Source organism: Tinamus guttatus, unplaced genomic scaffold (genome assembly GCF_059628265.1).
Source record: "Tinamus guttatus ecotype Peru unplaced genomic scaffold, ASM5962826v1 Tinamus_guttatus_pri_ptg000301l, whole genome shotgun sequence".
Classification (NCBI taxonomy): Eukaryota; Metazoa; Chordata; class Aves; order Tinamiformes; family Tinamidae; genus Tinamus; species Tinamus guttatus.
The window spans coordinates 1590123-1610403 of NW_028288835.1; positions in this window are offsets into that span (position 1 = coordinate 1590123).

Consider the following 20281-nt stretch of genomic DNA (forward strand, 5'->3'; position numbering starts at 1 on the left):
CATCCTGGGGTGCGTTAAGAAGAGCGTGTCCAGCAGGTCAAGGGAGGGGATCCTGCCCCTCTGCTCAGCCCTGGTGAGGCCACATCTGGAGTATTGTGTCCAGTTCTGGGCTCCACAGGACAAGAGGGATGTGGAGCTGCTGGAGAGAGTCCAGCGCAGGGCTACGAGGATGATCAGGGGCCTGGAACATCTGCCCTATGAGGAGAGGCTGAGGGAGCTGGGCCTGTTCAGCTGGAGAAGAGAAGGCTGAGAGGGGACCTGAGCAGTGTCTAGAAGTACCTCAAGGGAGGCAGTGAGGAGGATGGGGCCGGCCTCTTTTCACTGGTGGCCACCGACAGAACTAGAGGAAATGGCCAGAAACTGAAACACCAAAAGTTCCACAGGAACTTAAGGAATTTTTTTTTAATAGTGAGGGTGACAGAGCCCTGGAACAGGCTGCCCAGAGAGGTTGTGGAGTCTCCTTCTGTGGAGATCTTCAAACCCGCTTGGACGCAGTCCTGTGCCACGTGCTCTAGGTGACCTGCGTGTGCAGGGGTTGGACTAGATGAGAACCTGAGGTCCCTGCCAACCTTCAGCATTCTGTGATTCTATGATTGGCTCCTGCAAATGTTTCCTCCCCTAGTTCATGTCGCATTTGAAATTTTGGACGTGAGCTCCATCAGGCTGGTTTTCATCTGTGGCGCAGGATGGCTTCAATATTAGGAAGAGCAGAGGGCAGTTGTAATTCCCAGGTTGAAAGGAAGGAAAAAGTAGCGCTGATATTAATAACAGTGCAGTGCATGTCGTGCATTGTGATTGTTCTCACAGCCTCTGTGCAGATGTTGAATAAAAGATCAGCCTTGAATGCTGTTATATCTCACATCTGGGAAGCCTCAGCAGAAGGAAAAGTCATGTGCTGCCATCTGGGAGCACTTAGTGAGGGATTAGTGGAAGCAAATGAAGGCAATTCTCTCTCTGGGCCAGAGGTAGCCAAGAGGGTACAGCCTAGAAGGAACTTCTTTAACACACACCTGAGTGAAATGCTTTTTATTGATGTTTGCTTGCTTGCTTTCTGTAACTTCCCTTGGGAGCTGCTGGCAGCTTCCCCTGGGGAAGAAGCACCGATGCGGTCCACGCAGTCCCTGCAGGTTTCTTCCCTGGCCACGTTGTAATAGACCGAGATTCTAGGGTAATCATTCATGTTACAATACGTTCATGTTACCCTATTTGCTCGGAAGAACCCACGCGCAAGGTACTTCAGAGGTACCAAGGAAGAGGCAATCCCTAGGTAGCCTACAGCCTGACCAGACAAGACAGGAAAATAATGTGAGCAGAATGACTTACCTTACTCCGATAGTCATCCAGGCACTATACGACTGTAATATACTCTAATATAGTGTATATATACTATAAGTATCAATATATAGTAATTGACAATTGCAAAAAAAAAAAAAAAGGCATAAAGTCACTTCTTTTGAGAACTTACTGGCTGATTTTTCGTGATCAAATTAATACATTGTCGTATGCTGAATTAATAGGTAAATAATCCTTTTCAAAGTCAGAGATATTTTTAAAAGTCCTTTGAGCTCTCTTTTCAGGTAGTAGAATTACTGACTTGTGATCCACTAATGCTTTGTGATCTCGTAAATTAAAACTATTTCCTGTTATGCAAATATTGCCTATAGTTAGATACTTCTAATAGTTTGCTTGGTACATATTTGTAAAGCAATACCTCTTGGATATAATTAATAGCTGAGTTGCTTGTTAAACTGTTTTTATTTTAATTCAAATATTTATTTTCCTGCCCATACAGCTTGGGCAACCCAGTAAAATTAGTTTGAATCTTACCATTAGAAAAATGTGTATTGGAAAGGCTAAAACCTGAGGCCTTTGGCAAGTCATTCTTGCTAGGGGTGACACTCCAGGGTGAGTGCACTCAATGTCAGTCAGAGCAAGGGTCCTTTTCATGTGGATCTTATATAACCCCTGGCCTCACTTTCAATATATGTCCTGTATATTTCTATAATTTCATGTAAATATATAGCGATATTTTTAAAAAAAATTATCACCAAAAAGCAGCTAAGTAGGCCCTCATCATGACTGTATTCTTTATTATAATAGAGAGTCTTTTTGGTCTGTATCAAATGTAGGTAGCATGGAGTCCAAGATGATCAGCATGGATTAAAAGATGATAGTGCAGCCGGTAAATAGTGAGGCCAACCACAGATTTTGCCTTTTAAAATTTGAGACACGGTGATTTCCAGCTAAGCTTTGGAAGGCTTCCCAGGCAGGAGGGCTACAAATGCAATATGCCAATTCTGACAACTCTGCTGCACAGGGGAAGCAAACCAGGTTCTGAACAAGCGAGGGGACACGAAATGCACCTTTGTTTCGTTGCATGTTTTATTATGTACATTAATATTTACCAATGATTCTAAAACAAGTAGTTTAAGTAATTAAGTATCACCCTTTAAAATGCCTTTATTTTTTCACTGACTTTATCCTTCATGTAAAAAGAGGGTGAAACTGCCTGTCTATATTAAGGCAACACCTTTATGTGATTGTTGAGAGGTTGGGGAAAGTTGCTGCAGCAACAGCACGAGTTACGTAACACTGCACTCGGTGAAGGATGAGTAAGCTGGTTTGGAGGGGGCTGCAAGCTCAAACTGCCTTCCTGCCGGCTTCTCCCCCTCTTTGTGAGATATAAGACATTTTGTAATATGAAGTTCTCAGTAGGAAGTCATTTAGACTTACTGTGCTAAATAATAAGATTAACGATGTGTATTTGTTAACCCCTAAACTCTCCCTATTTCTTGATACCACATTTTACTCAGGCTGTGCGAGGTGGCAAGGAATCTGACTCTGTTTATTTTACAGTATCCAAGATGTAGCTGATGCCTTGTAAAGCACCGCAAGACTTACGTGAATTCATACAACTTTATAAAATATGCATCACCACACCAAGGAGTAAGTAGGTCTTTGAAAGACGTCCTGGATTAACCAACTTTTTTGTTAAATCTTCAGCACTTACCTGTTCTGGCTTCTGGTTTCTTTTTTTGTGGTTCCTGCAAAGCCTAGTTCTTGCTACAGATGTTTAGGGTGATTTTGGACCTGTGCATTCAAGACTGGAAAGTCATAATGGAGCTAAAAGCTTAATCTAAGTTTAGGTGGTGGATAGGCTAAGTATGACTTAGTAGACTTGGCTTTTATTCCAGCCTATCCTGGCCATAAAACTTAGTTCCTCTAGAAAAAAAAAAAATCTTCATAGAGATGTATGTTCTGTAAAACACAAGAACACATACTGAAGCACTCACCTATTTTAGGATGTAAATGATCCCTTTTATGTACTGACAGCGCTCTCTGTACAGAAAGAGACTGGCCCTTCAGTACATATTATGAATAAGATTTTGATTTTCATGTGGCATACTTGTATTTTTTGCATCTCCTTTAAGAGTGAGGACTGTAGAGACACCATGTTGCTCTGAATGATGTTTGCTTTTGAGGTGGTACAGCTTTGCTTCCTTTACACCTGCTCATATTTTGCACACATGGGATAGTGAAAAATCTTGTTTTGCCAGGTGTGCTTTCCAGCCAACTCCATTTGGGATGGGATGGTACATGCTGATTTTGAAAGCTCCTTCCAGGTCCTCTGCTGATTAAGCTGTGTTTGCCCCATGATTTTTGAAGAATAAGCTTCAGGAATAGCGTGCTTCTACAAGGAAGCAGTGTCCTCATGTTCTGTTATCACTTTGAGAACGTACTGACAGTTGCATATATAAACAAAAAGTACTGTGAACTGCTGCTGGGCATCAGCCAAGGCACAGGGTGCATTTACTGTACCATTTTTGCCCAGATCAGAAGTGCACTTTTGCATCGACTCTCCCATTGTCCCCAGTAACTGCCTTTCTCTGCATCTTGGAGCAGTAGCTGGATTATTTGCAGATGAAACTGAGTCAGGTATCAGGAACATACCCAGCGTGCTCCGGCCACTGGTAGTTGTTGTGTGCGCAGACCAGAATACAACTAGTCCAAAATAAGTCAGTTTATGCATCTCTATTACAGTAATTTCTGTGTGAAAAAAAAACCCTGCTATACAATCTACCATGTTGCTGACACCCTTTTTAGAACTGTGAGCTTGCCAGGTAAAGGGTATTTGGCCTGTCACATCTGCAAAGTACAGTGATTTGCATTTGCTGTCAGCTAGTAGCTAATGACCCAAGCATTCAAAAACTTCAGGGTAGTATCCTTCACTCCTCTTCAAAAAATATCACCCTATCACTATCTGATTTTTTTTTCAGATCTTTTCCCTTCTTTACAAAGCACACAAGACTTAATTTGTACCCCTTGCAGTGCTAAATATGTGCAGTGAAAGAAGATGCAGGACTTGTCACAGGGGTCTCTTGTGCTGTACATTTCAAAAGCCTTTCGTGATTTTCTAGGTTTCCTGAAAAAGAGGGAAGATGCTGTGATTCTGCTTGCTTGCTGCACCTCAACTGCTGGTTGAAAATGAGCATTCAGATGCATGTTCTCTCGATGGACCTGTGAAAATGTAATCCCGCTGGTGGACAAAAACGCACAGCCCTTCTCCCTCCCAAGTTAAACAAACCAAAACAGGCTCCAAACAGTGCCCTGGCAGGGCCAGGCTAGGCTAGGCGGCAGGGCTACTGGGATGCAAAAATGTGCTGCTTTGCACAGGCCACGATTGAAGTCAACGATCGGATTCCTGAAAGGAATCAAAGTATTTCCACAGTTCTGTGTTAGGGAGCTCTCTAGTATGGAGACCAAGTCCAGAAGAAATTAGATTTAAACTTCTCCAGATCAGATCTGTAATTTGGGTTTCTATATGTAGCAAAGATTAGTTGCAAGGTGAGATTTTTCCCCACAGACTTTTTTTTTTTTTTTTTTTTTTTTTGGACCATGGATTTGGCTGTTGTGACAGAAAGTCAAAGCCCAATCTACTGTAGCAATTACTGTAGCAGTGATATTCCAGGATCAGCCTGTGGAAAAAAATAAAAAAGGGAAAAAGGAGTTACTATTTTGTACTAGTTTATGATGTGCAATATATAGTGCAATTATGATGTGCAATATATAGCGTCCAGAGGTTTCCTTAACTGGGAGGAAAAGGTTGCTGGAGCTCAGGAAAGGGAACAAATAGATGCTTTACACGTGGGTATGTATAAAATGTACACAAATGGAGCAGACACACAGGTGGTACGTTCCATAGGTACAGGTGTGTGTATGCGTATATACACAGAGCGCTGCATGCTGCGTGTATGTGTACCCATGCACACACACATAAGTGCTGCCCACGTGAGTGGATGTCGCGACAGACACGTGCGGGGGCTTTGTCGCGCCCCGCCGCCAACGGCTCCAACGGCTCTAACGGCTCCAACGGCTCCAACGGCCGCGCGAGCCAGGGGCGTGGGGGGCTCGTGCCCCTTTAAGGTTGGCTCCGGGCGCTCTAACCACGTGCTGGGGGCGGAGCCCGCGGCGCAGCCAATGGGGAGCGCCCGAGGGGTGCGGCGCGTCCCGTGGGCGGGTCGGCCCCGCGGTCCCGTGACCGGCGGCCGCCGGCAGCGGGGCGGGGCGGAAGGAGGCGGGGCGGAACGGGGCGGAACGGGGCGGGGCGGAAGGAGGCGGGGCGGGGCGGAAGGAGGCGGGGCTGCGCTGCGTGAGGCGGGCGGCGCGCGCTGCCCTCGTCTCCCCCGCGCGGTGCTGGGCGGCTCCGCGGCGGCGGGGATGCTGCGGCCGCCGCCGCCCGCCGCCAGCGCCTGAGGCGCCGCGCGAGCCGGGCCGGGCCGCGCCGGGCGGGCAGCATGGCCCCCACGCTGCTGCAGAAGCTCTTCAACAAGAGGGGCGGCGGCGCCGCGGCGCCCCACGGCCGCGCCCCGCGCGAGGGGCCCGCCTTCAGGTGAGAGCCGCGGGAGCCGCTGCGGAGGCGGCGCGGCAGCCTCGCGCCCCTCGCCGTGGGGGCTCCCCGCGCCGCGTTCCCCCCTCGTTTGGTGTCTCAGCCATTTTATCGGCCCCGCATCGCCACCCCGCTGCCCAGCGGAGAGCGGGGCGCCGCTGCTGCTCCCCGCTTGTGAGCGCGCGGATGCGCGGCGGGGAAAATGGCCAGCTCTGATCGCCGGTGCCTTATATAATCTTTATCCAACGTGGATTGCTGCTGCCTCCTAATCCTCCTTGGCTGGGGTTGGGGGTTTGGAGCTATGGTCCTGCTGAGCATGTGTCCTGCTCCCAAGGCCAGCCCTGGTGAGAAGAGCTCCATCACAAGCGTGTGTGGTAGCCCCGTGTCACCCAGCGTGGGCTGCTTGGTCTTGCGGCCACATAACCTGCAGGCTCGACCTGGAGCCGGGGCCTTCCCTGCTTAGACTACCGGGAGCGCAAAGGGAGGCCGAAACTGTCCCTTATCCCTCGAGCGAGGGCCGTGGGCAGGTGTGAGGGATCCACCTGCGGAGGGATGCTTGGTACTTGGTACAAGTACTTGGTATCGGAGGCAAAAACAGCTTGACGTTGTTAGTTTGAGGTTCTTGAGCTCTTTGAGGAGCTCCATGCAGGCAGATCCTGTTCACAATGTGTATCCTGTTTTAAGTCAATAAAATTGGTCTATCTGGAACATGTTGGAAGGTTAGGGGCCCCCTCATTCCTTAAGTTTGATATTGCACTTTTTTTCCCGCATTTTGAATAGCATTTAAATGATGTGGCACTTTTTTTTTTAACAATATTGTAAGTGGTCATTCTCTTTATTTACCAATTCACCATCCTCCTGCCCCTTCCCAGTTGTGTTTTCAGTATATTTAAGGTTAACAAAATTATGAGAAGCATTTGGCATGTGAAATCTTTTTTCCTTTCATTATTTTTTTTCCTTCCTTATAGTTTTTAAACGTGTTGCAACGTTTCTTTCCAATGATCTCTTAGCGATTTGCAGAAGCATACTTAATTGGTTCTTAGAAACTGTACTGCAACTTTCTAACAGGCTTTCTGTAACAGTAATAGGATAGTGATAGCGTAGTGTAGAATAGTAATAGCATAGGAATCTCTGTTGAAATGGAAACAGGTGATTGGACCTAAGTAAGGGGAAAGACTCCTTCAATAACGTCGACGTTAGGTGTGTGGTTCTGGACGCTGTTGGAGGCAGAGTTTGGGGGTGGTTCTTTGGGGTAGCAGCAGGGCTGCGTTTAGGGATGTCCCTGCTCTCTGGAGAGGCCCTGGAGGGCCCCGTGTTGATAACACGTAGCCCTGCACCTTGCATTGCTGGGAAACTCTTGGAAGTGCATCTGCCTTGCGCACCGCCTCCCCAAAGCTCTAATAAAAACACCGAACACGTCGTTATTAGATATTACCTCCTCTGGGTTGATTTACCCTGGACCCTCCAACGTAGCTGAGAAGCCTTGCTGCTTCAAGCTTGGTCTTCTTGTCTGGAAACTGCGTTGCAGAGGGCTGAGGCTTGCCTGGAACAAGTCCTGTGTGTTGGTTCCAGCGTCCTGCCCTCCTTTAAGCTCGAGTTAAAATGTGACCAGGTGTTGGAGCTGCTACCTCCCTTTGGTTCTGTGGAGAAAAGCAAGCTTCAAATTCCATGTTCCTTACCAGGACAAGCTGGCACAGGCTCGTGGGAAGAGCGTCACGGTGCGTATATGTGAATGTGGAGCCATGGGGAATGCTTTCCTGGGTGCATCAGCATTAACATTTTAATTTGGATGAGCAGTGTGCTTTTCAGAAACTCTCCCAATTGCCTTTTCTTGGGCTCACGCAGCCGAGGGGCTTCAGCGTGCAGCCTTTGGGTTAAGCAAACCTGGAGTGTTTAAACTGCTTCAACTGCTAATGGGCTTCCAGTCCTTGGGACCAGGCAAGCAGTGCATTTGAATTCCATGGTACAAGGGTAGTCTTTAGATTGGTAGAATATTTATTTCTAAAAAGAGAAATTAGAAAACAGCTGCAGGTTTGGGTATTTGTGTTGTAATACTGTATTTTTTTCAAAAAGTTTTGTGCACAGTGCAAAATATTCAAAGCTTTTTTAAAAAAATTATTACTGTTATTACTGATTTCTGCTTCTCTTAAATAAAAATGTTGGGTACTTTTCAACAGAGAAGTTTATTTGACTGTAGTTTAATATCTTTCTCTTTACCCCTAACTCTGAGAAACCCCAGTTACCTCACTTGTAAGAAATCGCTATTTATGTGTAGCCCTTAAAATATTTCGTATCCCCTTAGCAACTGTAACTTCCCTTAGAAGAGTGAGATAGTGGATGCTTAGTACATTTTTGGAGTGCAGTGTTCTGTGCTCAGCAAAAAGCCAGTTATTACTGCAAAAACATCATCATCTCCTAGATTTTTTTAAATTTTAGGGATGAAGCAGGGTATTTAATAAGCACAGTGTTTTAAAACTGGAGTATCTATCTCTGATGCTAACTGAATACTTGGGTAAGGTACCAGGGAATGGCTTTAAAGAAGTGAATGTGGGTTGCAGGTCATTTGATTGTACTTAAATTTACAGCAGTTCATGTGTAATTGATGAGATTTGCTTTGCTGTACTTTTCAACATGAAAGACTGAAGTTCCCTTTAAACCGAAGCTAAGATTTTTCAAATCTCCTGACAAGGGATGAAACTAGTATAAAAAAAGCCTCTATCTAGGGCATGTAAGAATGAAGAGAAATGCTTCAGCCTTCTTGCAAGATTAGGCATCACTTGTAAATGTGTTGTCTCTGCATGCTGATCTCTGGTAAGATTTCTTTGATATTGATATATGTAGCAAAGGGGTGTTGAGAATAGGAAACAATTTAACTTCATATGAATTCTGCAGAATGTGAGGCTGGTGTTTCAGCTCGGTTTAGAACTGGCAAACAGGCCATTACTTCAGCTTTAAATATCAGTTGCTCCTTCTGGTGTGTCTAATGGAACGGATGTCACGTTGTCGCTGCAGGATATCTATCTGGTAGCAGTTTGTTAGCTTTGGTGTATGAGATCATTTATTTGGCAGTTGATACTAGTAATTCCTTTGGTCATAGTGCTAAAGTGCTTGGTGAGATCCCACTCACTAAGCATTATTTCACAGTATTTATTAGCAGCCTGGCAGTATTCCACCCTGTGAGAGAAGGAAGGAAAGCAGTAGCGAGCTGTCAGCTTGCTTGCACACCGTTTTGTGTCATCTTGGTTCAAATGAAGTGTGTCCTGGTAAATTCTTGCAGCCTCGCTGGGTTTCTTTTGAGCTTCTTGCAGCTTTGCAGACATCCAAAGAGCAACAAAACTACTAAGCACCTGGGGACCTCTTCACACATGGACTCTACATATCTGGTCTGTAAATCCCTTTAAAAACATTTGAAGAAAAATAACAAGATCACTATTTTATGTGCTCTAGGAGGGGAAATAAGTTCTGGATCAACTCTGAGCAGGGGTGCAGGGCACATTAAATGGCAAGTGTTGGTTGTATACCTCTTTACTGACGGCTGAAGGTGGGCCTTAAGGTGCAGTATTATACCTCTGTTTTGACATTACCCTTTCTTCAGTAATGCAAGCTAAAAAGTAAGTTTTGCTGAAAGACATTGATTACAATCTCACAACAAGGCAACAGCTCGGTGAGGAAGTGACTGAAAGCGTGATCTTCTAGAAAGACCATACCTGGAACCTAGACCTACAGCCTGGGGCTCTTTGCAAGGAAAAAGACCAAAAACCCAAGTCCTTAGGTTTTTGAGCTTTGCAGGAATAAAGACTGTTCTTCTCCCTCCTAAATTGTTTGGTTTTCCGCTCCCCCTCCCCACTTCCGTCACTGAACAGCCTCTTGGTTTCTGTTAGCCCTCCTATGAGAAAAACTCATTCTCTTTTAAGTTCACAAGAAGAGATCCTTACTGTTTTTTTTACCTTGGGCACCTAAAAAGCTGTGCGAAAATGTATAGAAAAGCTGTATTTTATGTGTAATGAGAGGGAAGGGAGATGGCAGGGGTTTGACTTAGATGTTATAGTCATTAGTTATCATGCTACCCTGCTTTGACGTGGTGGGATGCAGACGTGTGTGGCAGTGGCCTTTCGCTGGAGTTTTGGTCCAGCAATAACAGCAGACCAAAAGCTTTATGCGAGCAAACACCACTCAACTGCTGTGTACTACAGAAAATGTGGTAGTCATTTTCATAAAAGCAAATTATTTCTTGTTCTGGCCTTTCATTATTTTTTCCCGTGGCATTTGGAAGCCAGAAGGCTGCTGCAGTGAAGCTGCTGAAGACTCTTCTTTGCAAAGAATTCCTTGCTGAAAGCAGGAGGCACGTGCTGCAAACCTCCATGAGATACCTGCTCCCGTAGCTGTTCTTCCCAACAGCAACCATCGCTTGGTCGTTTCTACTAAGTGCATCCTTGATTGAGGATCTGTATATCATCTGTAACGGTAATGTCTTAGACAAAGTACTATAAGGAGAATGTTTTTAGAGTATTCCCATTGTCAGTATTTGCTACGCAAAGGTTTGTTAGGTGGAAGATGAGAAGTTTGATTGTGTAGGGTCGTTAACAGCCTTTCTGGAGTGAATAAGTGAGAAAAGGAGGGCTCCAAATTGGACACTTCTTCTGTGGAGACAGAAGATGTGTCTGCCTGCACCTTCCCACGCCCTTCCTGTGCTAAGTGTCTGATTACTAGGGCTCTGGCAAGCGAGCTGAGCGTGGCTGCTCGCCGTCATTCGCCCGTCGTGCATGAATCATCTCTCCTGTGTGTTCTGCTTCTCCTTCCTACTCCTGGGCTCGGGTTGTTCTCTGTTCTGCTTTCTCCCGCTCTAGCAGTGCTTGCATCACTCCATCCACCCCGTCTGGACGTGTCTGTCACCCAGGTGCTGTAGCAATGTCATGGTTCGTGTGCGAGATCTGGGTCACGAGACGAGCTCCAGCGCGGATTGCGAAGCAAACTGCCGAGGCGCGAGAGCTCTGGTTTGGTTTCCTTTGTAATGCCTGCACCTTCTCAATTACACTTAGGGCAATACTGGTGCTTTTACGTAGTAAACAGACAAAATACTTCTGTTTTACCTGCCGGAGCACTTCCAGAGCAGGGGTAAAATTCTTGATTGCATTGATTGTACAGACATGATGAGTTTTACATTGAACTTACTGCCGTTAGAGCTGGCTCGTGCTCTTTCTTCCATGCATTACACTGAAGTGAAAGTCGAACACTGTGGTGTAATTACTGAACCAGGCTGGAGCTTCCTCTGCAGCCTGTTCCCACCGAAACGTATCACAGCTCAACTCCTCTCCTCCAAGGTGCTCAGTGAATTCTCACATGTGCTAAGAAATCAGGTGTATTAAGTAAACAAACTGTCAGTATTCATTTACCTTTCTAATAGGGGTGCTAACAAGCTTAACTTGGTGTTGGCACCTTCAAATTACAAGCCTGAACAGCTTACTATGGTGTAGCACTTTATAGTGAAACCTGAAGTTTTTTGGCATAATCACTCCTAGCCTTTATTATCATCATGTCTGCTGACTGTTTCATCAAAGAAAAGTGGCTTGAATAAACTTGGTACTCTGGATTTCTGTTAGGAGTCTTTGCACTGAATTCTGAATCCAAATATGACCCAAAACCTGAAACGTGTCAGCTTTGGGGGCTGGATGTGTGAGTGCATAGATCCAGGGCACAGGAAAACTTAATAGATTAGATAGGAAACCCATGAGAGAATGACCTGCAGACTCGTGTGTGTAGTTGTAAGTGGGTTATTCTTGAATAAGACCTTGACTGAATGTGGACCACTTCACAAAAGTTAACATAATGTCATAAAGTCAAAGCCTTGTCTGCTCTGGAAAAACAAACTTTCACTGACCTTTGTAACTGTCAACAGAGACCAGTTAATCGACATCTTAATGACCACATGCTTCTGTCACCTGGTGGTGTGGGCATGAGAACTGACCCAGCTGCCACAGATGAATTAGGTGCTTGTAGATGCTGCTTTTGCTTGCCTTTCCTTTCACATTCACACAAAATGACCATTTCCTACGTGTTAAACCTTAACTCTAACTTGTGCTTTAAAAGAGAAACAAAATCTCCTGTAAGAAGAGTTGTAGATGTTTTGTTGCTGAAATGCTGCCTTGTTCAGCAGAACTGGGCTACACAAGGTGGGCAGGTAGCTCCTCAAGCTGCCAGAAAGGAGGGTCAGTTAGTGCTGGTGCAAGGAAGAGGCTGAAAGGGAAACGGGGAAAGTTCATGCCTGTTCTGAAGCTTCCAGGCTTGGTTCTTGGCAAGCTGCTGCATGGTTTAGCCCTTTAACCTTCTCCCACGCCGTGTGGGAACTGATTCTTAGCTGGAGCTTGTGGCTGCCCTGGCAGAGCTGCTGGAGCTGCCCGCGGTCCCATCCATGGGGAGAGGCTCTGCTGCTGCCGGAGCCGCTTGGTGCTGGGCTCACACCGAGGTGGCCCGGAGGGCTCCTGCTCCAGCACTGAGCTCCGAGGGGCTGTGGGAAGAGCTGGGCATTGGTGGCGGCTTCGCCTCGCCGGGCAGACAACCTCGTGGCCGGTGTCTGTGCCCTAGAGCTTGGCTCTTGTGCTCTGGAGCCTGGCTCCTCGCCTGGACAGCGCGGAGCGTACGTGGGAGTCAGCTGAAACGGCGTCAGCAGCGTTGCACAGAGCTGCTAAACCACAGCAGGGCAGCGAGCAGGAAAAGTCAATCCTCCCTGCTTATCAAGGTATCATATACAGTGTCTGCCTGCGGATATATAAGGCTTGCTTACTAAGCACCCAAAACCATTTCACGATTCCAGGGTGAGTGAATAATACTTGATGACTTTAGTTTTTGGGAAGTTGTAGAGGAATGGTTAGAGAGCCGCGGACATGGCTGCCTAGCAGGCCTGCTCAATTCCAGCCTTCAGGTTTCAGTGAAAGAACAAAGGGACTGCTAACTAGGAGATAAGGAAGTAGACCAAGGTCAGAGGGAATAAAAGAGCTGTTGAACTAAAAGGATGAGCTAAACAAGTAAGGGGGGCTGTAAGGGTCTTAGTTAGATCATTGTCTACCAATTAGGAGCCTGTGTAATTACATCACTAACTGTTAGAATCATATAAATGTACTGCATGTAAGCTAATAGAGGAAGTCAGTTCCAGCTTCTATGAAGTTGATGTCTGGCATTCCTGACCCGCTCCAAGCTGCAACAAGTGGCGCCCGAACAGGGACAAGATTCCGAACAGGGACAAGATTCCGAACAGGGACAAGATTCCGAACAGGGACTGGTACAGGGACCTGGCACAACGGTGCGGGATTCCGGAAGCGACGACGTATGAGTGCAGCCGAGTGATCCGACCAAGAAGGTGGACCGGAGCGGGTAAGCCGGCCGTGATTGCGCACACGGAAAAGGCGACGTTGGGGGGTGAGAAGCCGGGACCCGGGACAAAAAGTCGACGTTGGGGGGTGAGAAGCCGGGACCCGGGACGAAAAGTCAGCGTTGCGGGGCGAGAAGCTGGGACCCAGGTTGCACGTGCAAGAATAGAGCGAGAAGCTGTGGTACAGCTGCTGCAGGCGAAAAGAGAAGCAGCAGTGAGTACGAAAATGGAGCGAGAAGCTGCTGTGCAGCTGCTGCTGGACTTATTAGCAAAGAGGGAGGCAGCAGTGAGCATGAAGAAGCTGTATGAGCTGTATAAATGGGCTAGAGACAAGGGACACTTGCAAAGACCCAAGCTGAAGCGAGGGGGTTCTGAGCCCCACCGTTGCCCAAAGGACATCACAGGGCCACCGCCAGATCGTGAGCCTCCCGAAGCTGCGAGCAGTGTACCTGTAAGGGCCTTTGCGAGCACTTCAGGACCAGGACCGCCACGCCACCGAAAACCGCTGGTGTCTGGAGATCCATTGCCAACCCCCCCTCCACATGCGTCCTCATCTGTGCCTGTGGTGCCTGCACTGTCTGTGCCCCCACTCCCGGACCACCCCGTCGTGCCTAAGAACGGCCCGGCTGGGTCCAGGACTTGTTAGATCACCTTGAAAAAAGGAGAAGGGGGGCCGGGGAAGAGAAGGCGAATGAGATCAAGGAGACTTATGTTGCTGAGGGCTTGACAACAGCCAGGAGGGAGGTGCAGGGGGATTTGATCCGTCTTTTAAAGTGGGGGTTGAAGAACTGTAATGCTTTAAGTGAGGACAGAAACCATTAGTAGGGCTATTATTTCTGTTTGCTATGTTCATCTCTATTATGTGTTGTATCCTTTGTATATTGATGCCGAAACGAGGTATGGTTGAAAGGTGGAAATTTGTATGATCCGTAGAGTCATAAAACTATTGTACAAAACAGAATCCAAGACCTTGAGAAAGAAGATGTTTGCCTGCCCAGGCTGAGTGATAAGGAGCATGGAGGCGGCTGCTCAGCCAGGCTCATAGCTGACTCCTCCGAAAGCAGTTGAAGGCAGCTGCTCGACCAGGCTTGTAGCCAACTTAACTGCAAACATCCTCTAAATTAATTTGAAGGTAAAACATCCGAGAGGGAGGGAGATGAGAAAGGCAGGACCCTCGGACTGACGGCTGGGACCACTTACTGGTAAGCGCACCTGCGCGACCAGGAGGGAAGGTTATGTGACTGAAGGCGGAGTTTGTCCGCCCCCTGGTCTGCCTGCTGGCACGTACTGGCCCTACGTGGCAGGATGCACCGGGCATAAACAGACATTGCAGAGAGAAAGCGGGGGGGTGAGACTCCTAGCACCGAGACCCACGTTGTCTCTGCGGGGACGCCCGCCGCGTTAGGAGCCTGTCAGCAACCCTCTAATCTGCCAACTCAAGAGAATGTTCAGTCTCAGTGTCCTGCCGACAAGTATTACCTCATGAGTAATTAGGCATACTTTGCTTCTTTAACGTGCTTTCACCTGAATAGCCGTAGCAACTTTTTTCTGTGTGATTATTGCCGAATCCCAAACCCATTCGCAACCTAATTGACAACGAGGATGGGACTTGGCAATTGAGACAGTGGAACTCACTAGTGGAGTGCACAGCTACGTGAGGTCGTGCCACTGGATGGAAACTGTGTTTGTGCTGTTTGTGTGTGTGGTCTTTAGATCTTTATTGTGTAATATATATATCAGCAGAGAGGGCTGAATAAGCACAACAGGAAAGTGCAGAATTTGAAAGCGGGAAAGCCAGGAATAACTCAGACTATGGCACCCCCCCGCCCCCCAACCAGTGGAGGATTGGGAGCCGTACTCTGACTTGTATCCTTGGAAAGAGACTAGGGAAATACTTCAGCATGGGAAACAAGAATGAAGCGACGGCCAAGCTCCAGTGCAACTGGCACGGAAGGACCTGCAACAGTCCTTACAAATTGTAAAAGCCTCAATGCTACTGGAGCGGGGGCCTCCTTAATATATGGAAATCCCAAGCAATTTCTGGGGAGGAAACCAAATTGAAGCTATGCAAACATAAATAGAAATGGAAATCGAGAACCTTTCAAAATGATTGGGACATCTTAATAATCGATTTGAAAGATTGTTTTTTCACCATACTATTGCATCCTGAGGACCATGACATAGTGGAACATATGAACCAAACGCTGAAATGCCAGCTATAAGAAAAAAAAAAAAAAGAAAAAAAAAAGGAAAAAAAAAAAGGAAAAAAAAAAAAAGGAAAGAAGGAAAAAAAAAAGAAAAAAAAAAGGAAAAAAAAAAGGAAAAAAAAAAAAAAGGAAAGAAGGAAAAAAAAAAGAAAAAAAAAGGAAAAAAAAAGGAAAAAAAGGGGGAAAAAAGGAAAAAAAAAGGAAAAAAAAAAAGAAAAAAAAAAAGAAAAAAAAAAAAGAAAGAGGAGAATTGGGAATTATGCCTGCAGAAAAATTGGCAAGAGCAGAATATGTTTTAAAATTTTTGAGATTACCCCAGGACAGCCTAGTCCCTCTGATGGTCAAACACAGGGCTGGGCTAAAGGGAGCCCTGACAGAAGTAAAGTGGGGTCCGTGTAAGGTGGTGCTGAGAGACTGGAACACGGGAAAAGTGACGGGACCTTTGGTCTTGATAACCTGGGGAAAAGGGTATGCTTGTATCGTTACAGATGCTGGAACCAGATGGGTGCCAGCAAAATGGGTAAAACCCTGGCTGGAAGCAAACTTGCATACATCAGATGTAGCAGGCAAGCAACCGGTACCCTAGCTGTGGAAAGTGTGAGCCTGCAGAAGAACAATATGGGAGGAAGAAGTGTTACTGTTCTTATTAGCTGTATATTGTGGCTGTTAGGAGGTAACGTTACTTTTAATGCTATTATATAGAAGCTGATGCTACTTTTAACACTAATGGATATGTTATGCTTCTTAGGCATATTGTTAATTATACTCAAGTTAAGAGTTGTTGGCTTTGTGGGACAGCAGACCAATTTGATGCACTGGTGTTAGGTATTCCTTTAAACAACTGAACAGTGTTGTAGAGCGACAAGAAAAGGATCTTAATAAGCTCCAGGCAGAGGTGGAAGATCTTGAAGAAAGGAACAGAAGTGTCCAGGCAGCACTTGATAGTGCTTACAAGGAACTTGCAGATCTTCATAAAGCTAATGCCACAAAGGACAGTGAGGCACAAGAGGCAGCCCTAAGTCGGGAAATGAAGGCAAAGGAACAACTTGGTTTAACTTTGGAGAAGGCCCAGGATGAGGCATGGCAGCAACAAGAAGCTTTGGCGATTCAGGTGGCAGACCTGTGGCTAGCGCTGCAACGTGCAGAACAACAGGCAGCAAGAAGAGAGGACTACTTACGGCAGGAAATCAGTGAACTACAACAGAGACTGCAAGAAGAGGAGAGTCGGAACCAAGAACCGAGCCAAAGTGTTACATCTGCTACACGGCCACTGCTTCGGCAGATAGAAAATTTGCAAGCCACGCTGGGAGCGCAAACCTCCTTGTGGGAAAAATTGGAAAAGAATCTTTCTAACAGACTTAGTGAATCTCAAGCCCTTTTGGCAGCAGCTGCCGAAAGAGAACGGGCTGCAACAGAAGAACTTCTTTCTACTAAAGTTCAGATGTCTTCTACTGAATCGCAGAATAGTCTTTTAAGGCAAGAAAATGCTCGTCTCCAGGCTCAACTAGAAGGGGAGAGAAACAGACTGAAGAAAATGGAAAATGAGAACAGTAGATACGAGGTTGAACTGGAAGGTCTCAAAGTTGAGTATGCAAAAACCCTTGAGGAGGCAAGAGGGGAAAAGGAATGGTGTAACGGAAATGTTACCCACAATACGGGAACTATCCGGCTTAGGAAGGTTCCCACCGGGTGGTTTTTGATATGTGGGAACCGAGCTTGGGCTGGCATTCCGCCCCAGCCTATGGGTGGGCCTTGCACATTTGGTCGCCTTGGTATGATTTGGCCACACGGCCCTCCGGGGAACAGCAAGACCCTGTTAAGGTGATCAAAAAGAGCAGCGAACTCTTTTAGCTCAGAATGTGAGGATAGCGTTGATCTCTGGAGCACTTGGGGGTCTTCGTCCCTGGGGTATCAGCCATGCGGGCACACTGAAATATTGAGCTCCTTGCCTGCTAGGCCTTGAAACAAGCGAATGCAACCAGTACTGTGCTTAGTGAGTTGTCAGATGATTTAACCCAGGTACAACACGCTGTACTGCAAAACTGTGCCACTGTTGATTTCCTGCTTCTTGCTCACGGACATGGGTGTCAGAACTTCGACGGAATGTGCTGCATGGACTTGCAAGATCACTCGACAACTCGGCGATACATGGACAACTCCACGACTTGACCAAGCATACGGAGAAAGTAACAAAGGATGCGGGATTTTTCGGTCTAGACGGACTAACGGACTGGTTAGGAATTGGGGGATGGATAAAATCGTTGATGAAATCGCTGTTAATGTTGTTACTATGGGGACTGTTGCTTGTAATTAGCTTAATGATTGGTAGTACCTGTTTGCGCGCTTTAATGTCACGTTTGTTAACTGCTTTTTCACGCAATCCGAATCTGACACCTCAAGGCTGGCTTGCTTCCCGGGGTCACCTAATCTAAAGAAAAAGGGGGAATTGTAGAGGAATGGTTAGAGAGCCGCGGACATGGCTGCCTAGCAGGCCTGCTCAATTCCAGCCTTCAGGTTTCAGTGAAAGAACAAAGGGACTGCTAACTAGGAGATAAGGAAGTAGACCAAGGTCAGAGGGAATAAAAGAGCTGTTGAACTAAAAGGATGAGCTAAACAAGTAAGGGGGGCTGTAAGGGTCTTAGTTAGATCATTGTCTACCAATTAGGAGCCTGTGTAATTACATCACTAACTGTTAGAATCATATAAATGTACTGCATGTAAGCTAATAGACGAAGTCAGTTCCAGCTTCTATGAAGTTGATGTCTGGCATTCCTGACCCGCTCCAAGCTGCAACAGGAAGTGGTGTAAGTGTCATCTACATCAGACTACTGTTTAGTTCAGGAAACAATCTGGGTACAAACTTGTGCTCAGAACTCCCTAAGCTCAGTCTTGCATACAGCGCTATGGGAATGCTTCTGGCTGGAAGTAAGGAAAATAATATGTATTTAAAAAAAAAAAAAGCTATTATGCAAAAAGCTATTATGCCACTTTTACAGTGATGTGATAATTCTAAAATGGCAATGTATAGCTGGACTGCACAATGTACTCCATTTGTAATGGGAAATGGGAATAGATTTTTTTTTCTTTTTCATTCAGTTTAATCTATGAAGCTATATACACAGTTGATGATAAATTTGCTGGATTTCTTTGTCTGTCTTGGGTAAGAAGCAGTTGAGTCAAAGGTAACCCAAACCCCTGAATTAAATTGTGTTTATCTTTGAAGGAGCGATTGCCTGTTTGTGTTCAAATGTGGGGTTGGCATGTGAACTAGGGATCTGATTGAAGCAGTGGGTATTTATTTGCATTACCGAAGCACTAGAAATTGCTTACAGAGTAGACTTCACTAGAGTTCTGTCACTAGGCCCTGTCCTGTCTGGACCAGAAGGTGAGAAGTTTGGGTTTCAGTTGGTGTGTCTGGAGCTGTTGAGAAGATGTAGCTAGCCTGTCGCACTAGATTTCAACTTATGGGAAAGTTAGACCCGTTTCTTAGTAATCCAGTCCTTTCTCATACATCATTTTATTAGAAAATGCGTGGAGTTTGTCCGTTTTTACCCTTTCCGAAGGAGAAAGATTTCTAATGTGTTTAAGTACATAACTGCTATATAAACTTACTGATATTAATATAATATTTTATCTCTATTACCATATCTCCAGTGTGTGAAGTGTTTTTCTATTTTATGACAAGGTTGTGCCTGGCTCTTTTCGGAGATTTTTGTTTAGGTATTTGGTGGTTGGCATAGATTTCTACTTGCCGCCCATATTTTATCATGCTGCTCTGTGCAGATAACTGTACTGTATACATTTTAATCTAGCCTGACTGTATACATTTTAATCTATGCATATCAAAAATACAATCTATCCATATAAAATACAAAGTGTGTGTATGTATGTTTTAGGAAAATGTTTAGCCCCCTATGAAAGCAGTTAGTGCAGTTGCCCCACTTTAAGCATGGGTCTATTTCATAACTTAATGGCTATTTATGCATTCAGAGCCCTGCAGAACGTGACCCCTGCGTACAGCCCATATGGGAAGCTTGAATCCGGCCCTCCAAGTGAGCTGCACGACTGTGGCCTGCCTGGTTTGGAAGGGATCACACTTGGAGTGCTGTGACTGCCCTGATCTCCTCTGCAGGGCTTTGGGGGCTGGCTCCTCCTGCCCTTTGCAATGACACCTGAAAGGAAAGGCATACAAGCCCTGAAGGTTCCGTACCAGGTCCTGGAAAGCTGCCTCCAGCACTGCACACCTCCGAGGGTTAAGAAGAGCCTTTTTAGATGGAATAGACAAACATAACGAGGGGAGCAAAACACGTTTTTGTCTGTAACTACCAAAAAAAAATCCCGGAGTTGACGTTATATCCGTCTGCAGTTATCGCTTCATTCAATCTAAGTCAGGATTTCCTGCTATTCATCCCGGCAGGGGCGATGGACTTGTTGATGTCGTAGCAATTTTGGGGTGACCAAGCATGGCTGCTTGCGTGTGTGTTCTTTCCTACTCTCTTGCCGCTTGGCTAAATCGGTAAGTTTTCATGCAGATTCAACACGTTTAGTTTATCTTAATTTCCTTTTTGGATCTGCCAACGTGTTATTGCAGGCTAACTTTTCAGTTACCTGTTTATTTTCTGTTTTAAAAGCATCGCTACTCTGATATTCTTGTAAGACTTTGAGCCATCTGTAAATGGTTACGTTAACATTCTTTAGTTGATCAAAAAATTGGGCTGTTTCAGCCTGTGGCAGCACCAGGTACACAACTGATATCTTTGTTTTTATGCATTAGAGGTCTTAATATATTAAAATAAAAATTGAGAACTGTGAAACATTGTG